At 48.5% G+C, this 6,482-nt stretch overlaps 1 pseudogene; it reads left to right on the top strand.

Moving 5' to 3' along the window:
* Nucleotides 1–1,817: 1,817 nt before the first annotated feature.
* LOC101524079 (eukaryotic initiation factor 4A-II-like) lies at nucleotides 1,818–2,925 on the top strand (annotated as a pseudogene).
* The last annotated feature ends 3,557 nt before the right edge of the window (nucleotides 2,926–6,482 follow it).

A 6,482-nucleotide genomic window follows, 5' to 3' on the forward strand; every position in this document is an offset into this window, starting at 1 on the left:
GGCAGGCCAAGAGACCTGGGCTAGGTGACCTGGGCCCCACTGGATCCCTCACCCCTAGGGCTCATGAACCTGGGACCCACCTCACGGGCATGCACAGGGACCCGGGCCAGGCAATCCCACTGGATCCCCTGCCCCCAGGGCTGATGAACCTGGCAATCCCCGCCACAGGTGGGCCCAAGGACCTGAGACAGGTGACCCAAGTCCCGCTGCATCCCCTACTCCTGGGGTTCACAAACCCAGTGCCCACTGCTTAGTTGGGTCCAGGCCAAGAGATACTGGGTCCTTGCCACCGGGGCTCACAAACCTGACACTGTGTAGGTGGGCCCAGGACCCAGGCTAAGCAACCTGAGCTATACCAGATTCCCCACACCTAGGGCTCACGAACACAGCATCCACCTAGTAGACGTGTCCCAGGACTCAAACCAGGAGACCTGAGCTCTACCGGATCCCCCACCCTCAGGGCTCACAAACCCAGCACCCATGGACCCCAGGCTGGCGTGAGTTGCCTCACTGAGCATATACTATTGTATTGTGCAGCCTGGCTCAGTCTAGTCTGCCCCCCAGTTCCAACTCTTGTTGGTGGGTGCTGCAGCCTATCCCAGCCCAGCCTGATCCCTGTTCCAGCCCTAGTGTGAACTGGCTGGTGTTGCAGCCCAGTCTGGCTCCTCCTGCCCCCCGTCCTGGTTCTCAGACCTGCCAGTGGATGTTATGAATTGGTCCAGCCTGGTCTGTCCCCAGGCCTGAACCACAGGTATGCTGGCAGGTACTGTAACTTGATTCTTGTGCTCACCTGCAGGGATTGCATCCCAAAGAAGGAGTTTCCCAAGCTCCTCTATTGGGTCTCCCCCCAGTGGCAGTTCTCACACACATCAGTGGGTTTTTGGCCCAGGTTGACTTTGTCCACCTTCTGTCCTGTCAAGACCTAGTCCAGCCCTTTCTACACCCACCCTGGTGCTCACAAGTACCAGTGGGTGCTGGAATCTAGCCCAAATGGCTGGTCCCCAGACCTGGTCCACACTCGCACCAGTGGGGGCTTTTGACATGTCCAGCCCCAGCCTGCTGTCACCAGTCTGGCTCCTGTCCTCACCAGCAGGAACCACAACCCAGTTGGGATGTCTCCTTATCTCCCCAGCCAGGCTTGTTCCTATTCATAGCTCTTGGGCGTGCCAATGGAGATTGCAATTCCACAGGGGTAAGCCCACATCTCCCCCACAGATTTCGCTACCAGATCTGTTTCTCCCATGTGCTAGCTATTGTCATGGCCCATCTTAACACCACCTGCCCTCTGTTCTGACTCTCACTGGTAGACCCCAACCTCAACTTTAGTGTGTGCCAGTGAGTGGTGCTCAATGATGGTCGAAGCTAACTACCCCAGCTCAGGTCTTTCATGTGTGTTTGTATTTTGGCCTGACCATGAAAGGCCCTCCTGTTCCCCCCTTCACCATTTGGTCTCAGTCCTTCTTGTAAATACACATACAGTAGTCTTATCCATCCCTCAGCAGTAATTCTTCACCTGGCCATAAACCCATAGGTCATCAACCAATTCCACTTGTGAAATCACCCATTCACCCTGCAAATCCACACCCCCAAACTCCCAGAGCACACTGATGGGCGGCCTGAGCTATCCAGGCCCTCTTCTAGGGAACCACACAGCCCAGCTAACACACCTATGGTGGGCAAGAAAACCTTCAGGCCGGAAAAAGCCTGACGATCTGCCAAGTCTCCCTTCCCCAGGGCACCATCCCACTCAGCTGTCTGCACCTGTGACCGATAGTTCTTGAAAAATTATTAAGCCGCTTTTCAGTCGGGCACTGAGGGGCGCTTCGGACATGTCTGGTGGCTGTGCGGACTATAACAGAGAACATGGCGGCCCAGAGGGAATGGACCCCGATGGTGTCATTGAGAGCAACTGGAATGAAATTGTTGATAACTTTGAGGATATAAATTTAAAGGAGTCTCTTCTTCAGGGCATCTATGCTTACGGTTTTGAGAAGCCTTCAGCTATTCAGCAAAGAGCTATTATTCCTTGCATTAAAGATCCAAAAGGGAATTCTGGCACTTGGAGACTATATGGGAGCAACTTGCCATGCCTGCATTGGAGGAACAAACGTTAGAAATGAAATGTAAAAGTTGCAGGCTGAAGCACCACATATCGTTGTTGGTACACCAGGAAGAGTATTTGATATGTTAAACAGAAGATACCTTTCTCCAAAAAGGATCAAAATGTTTGTTTTGGATGAAGCAGATGAAATGCTGAGCCGGGGGTTTAAGGATCAAATTTATGAAATTTTCCAAAAACTAAATACTAGTATTCAGGTTGTGCTGCTGTCTGCAACAATGCCAACTGATGTTTCAGAAGTGACCAAAAAATTCATGAGAGATCCAATTCAAATTCTGGTGAAAAAGAAGGAATTTACCCTTGAAGGAATCAAACAGTTCTACATCAATGTTGGGTGAGCGGAATGGAAGTTGGATACACTTTGTGACTTGTATGAAACATTGACCATTACACGGGCTGTTATTTTTCTCAATACAAGGCGCAAAGTAGACTGGCTCACTGAGAAAATGCATGCCATGGACTTCACAGTTTCTGCTCTGCATGGTGACATGGACCAGAAGGAAAGAGATGTCATCATGAGAGAATTCAGATCAGGCTCAAGCTGTGTTCTGATCACTACTGACTTGTTGGCGCGTGGGATTGATGTACAAGTATCTTTGGCCATAAACTATGATCTACCTACCTATTGTGAAAACTATATTCACAGAGTTGGCAGAGGGGGTCGATTTGGGAGGAAAGGCGTGGCTATAAACTTTGTTACTGAAGAAGACAAGAGGATTCTTCGTGACATTGAGACTTTCTGCAATACTACAGTGGAGGAGATGCCCATGAATGTGGCTAACCTTATGTAATTCCTGGATGAGATAGTTTGAATGCTGTGCTCACTGTTGCCAAATAGGCGATCACAACGTGGCATTGTGCTTCTTTCTTTGGGAATATTTGAATCTTGTCTCAATGCTCATAACGAATCAGAAATACAGATTTTGATAGCAAAGCGACATTAGTCGTGAGCTCTTGTGAGGAGGAAGGTCACTGGCTTTTTCTTCTAGAATTAGACTGTTGGGGTGGGTATAAAAGATGGGGTCTGTAAAATCTTTCTTCCTTAGACATTTATTTCCTAGTTCTGTAGAAATGGTTGTATTAGATATTCTTATCATTTAATAATATACTTGTGGACTAAAAGATACAAGTGCTGTCTAAAATCAGCCAATTATGTTAAACTAGCATACCTGCCTTTATTGTGTTTGTCATTAGCCTAAATAGAAAGGCCTTTAAAACTAATTTTTTTTTAAGGAAAGCATTTGAATGCATTTCGTTTGGTATTGTATTTATTCAATAAAGTATTTAATTAGTGCTAAGTGTGAACTGGACTCCATTGCTAGCCCCAGTGAGCAATCATCTTAGGTAGGGTTTAAATCCTCAGTAAAATTGCCATATTGCATATGTCTTAATGAAGTTTGGATGTTAAATAAATTGTATATTCACTTCAAAAAAAGAAAAATTATTAAGCCCTAGAGAGATAACAGAGAAGCAGAGAATTTTACACAGGGAAGTTTATAAGCAGAGTGACTCACAGATGGTGCTTTGCCGGGTGGAATCATGTACAACATATCAACTATCAGCAAAGGGAAAGGCAGAACATCAAGGTACTGTTGCAACCCTACAGAAAAGGCACAAGAAGAAACCGTGGACCTCCAGGACAGCAGGAGGTACAGATGTTCTGTAGGGGCCCAAAAATGTATTCTCCCTAGAGAGTGAACAAACCACCCATTAAAATAGCATGTTTGCTCTGGGGACTTAGGTGAATATAGGAACCAAGAATTGGGAAAGCACTTATTTTAAAGACAATTACCATGTCCTAAAAGCCTCAATTATAAATGCTTCACTGGCCTCAGGTTGGCTCAGCTCCAGCCATTGCAGACATTTGGGGGAGTGAACCAGCATGTGGAAGATCTTTCCCTCTCTGTCTCTCCTTCTCTCTGTAAATCTCATTTCTAATAAAAATAAATAATATCTTTAAGAAAAAAGAAATCTACATGGGGTCTGGTGTGATGGTGTATCAGGCTAGTCCTCCACTTGTGGTTCTAGCATTCCATGTGGGTGTTGTGGTGTCCTCCTGCTGTACTTCTCACCCAGTTCTCTGCTTATGGCCTAGGTAAGTAGTGAAGAATGGCTTAAGTCCTTGGGATTCTGCATCCACACAGGAGACCTGAAGAAGCTCCTGGCTTTCTATTGGTTTTAGTCTGGCATTGTGATCATGTGGGGAGTGAACCAGTCGATGGAAGAGCTCTGTCTCTCCTTCTCTCTGAGTAACTTTGCCTTTTAAATAAAATAAATACATCTTTCTAAAAAAGAAAAAAGTCCACATGCTCAACAGCATTAGACATGCCACACTGAGAGCATGTACTGACATCTATGTCATCTACCCAAAGAAATAAATATCACTAAAAACCAAATATGAATTGTCACCACTAAAGTTAGAATACAAGCGACTTGGACCAGCACAGTGGTGTAGCATGCTAATTCTCTGACCTGTGGCACTTTGCATCCCATATGGAGACTGGTTCATGTCCTGGCTGCTCCACTTCAGACCTAGCTCCCTGTTTATGGCCTAGAAAAGCAATGGAGGATGGCCCAAATCCTTTAGACCCTGCATTCACATGGGCGACCTGGGAAAAGCTCCTGGCTTCCAGCTTCAGATGACTTTAGCTCTAGCCATTGGGGCCATTTGGGGAGTTGAGAGAGGAGATGGAAGACCTTCTCTCTCTAACTCTCTTTTTCCCCCTAGAAAAGCTGCCTTTCAAATGAAAATAATTAAACCTTTTTTTTTTTTTTAAAGCAGATTATCTCAACCTGACCCATCCCCAGACTCGGCCCTCACATATGCCAATAGATGTTACCATCTTGTTCAACCTGGCCTACCCCTAGCTCTAGTCCTTGTGCTCACCAGTGAGAGGTACCACCTAGTGGGGCGTGCTCACAGTTCCCCCACCAGGGATGCTCCCAGCCCCGGATCTTACACCTACCAGGAGTACTGCAGTCCAGCCTGACATGGTTCATACCTAGTTCCAGCACTTGCCAGCTGATGCTGTGGCCTAGCTCAGCTGGCTGGCACCCATTCTGGTTCTGGTGCAAGACAGTGAATATAGCAGCCTAATCCAGCCTTGCATACCCCAAATTCCAGCCTTCATACTTCCCAGGAGAAGCAGTGGTCCAGCAAGAAAATTCTGAAATTCCCCTACCAGGAAAACCCAGCCCCAGGTCTTGTGTATGCCGGCAAGGCTCTAGGAGCCTGGGGATGGACCTCCAAGCCAGGGACCCAGTCGGGCTCCTCAGAGTAGACACAGTTACTGACAGACAGAACACAGTAAAGGCAGGAGAAGGAACTCCCTGGCATGGGGGTGGGGGAGGGGGAGAGAGGTTGGAGGGTGTTTTTGGAACAGGAGGGAGGTAGAGGAAAGAGAAGCAAAAGGCTTTGAGGATAAGAGGGGAGTGAGAGGAAGAAGGCAGTGCCGGGGACACAGGGGGACCAGTTGGCCCCAGGGTCCTGGGTAGCAGGCTGACATAGGCTCCTCCTGTCTCCTGGCCTCTCATGGCCCTACTTGTTGCCCCACGTGGCCATCTTGGTGAACACAGGTCTTGGGAGGAAGCGGCTGGACTTCATGTAGGCAGAGATCTTCTCCAGTCCCTGTGAGTGGGAACAAGGACAGAGCTCAGGGCCTGTACCCCACTGGAGTACCCACAGCTCCAGGCAGCCCAGGCACAGTGGGACCCCAACAGGAGCCTTCCTGGGCCTCCAGGGCTGGAGCTTGACACAGTCTCCCGAGGGGCCACAGCCCTGGTGACTTCACTTTCAGGGACCTTCAGCCAACGTCCTTGCTTCCTAAGAGCTCAGTGAGGGTACTTGGCACACAACAGGTGTTACATGCATTGTGGGTGACTCTGCAGGATTAGGAAACTGCTTTCCTGACTCTGCACGTTCAGCCCCATTATCACCATTCATCAGAAAGGAACTGAGGGCCGGGCAATGGCACGGCGTGACTCCCCCCGCGGGGCATCTCATCCCCTCTCACAGTGCCTGGGTTTCAGTGTCTGCTCTGCTCTCGCACCCAGCTCCAAACTAATGCACATCCTGTAGACAACAGGGATAGCTCAGCTGCTCGAGTCCCCACAACTCACATGGGAGGCTAGATTGAGCTCCTGGCTTCAGCCTGGCCAAGTTCTGGCTGCTGAGAACATTCAGAGAGGGAGACAGTGGATAGAACAAATTGTGTGTGTGTATATGTGTGTGTGTGTGTGTGTGAGAGAGAGAGAGAGAGAGAGAGAGAGAGAGAGAGCGAGAGCGCGACCGCTTTTCAAATGAATTTAAAAAGAAACTCAGAGCAGCTGAGCTATGGTAGGTTAAGAAGTGCCTCATGCTCAA

Source organism: Ochotona princeps, chromosome 2 (assembly GCF_030435755.1).
Source record: "Ochotona princeps isolate mOchPri1 chromosome 2, mOchPri1.hap1, whole genome shotgun sequence".
In the NCBI taxonomy this organism is placed as follows: Eukaryota; Metazoa; Chordata; class Mammalia; order Lagomorpha; family Ochotonidae; genus Ochotona; species Ochotona princeps.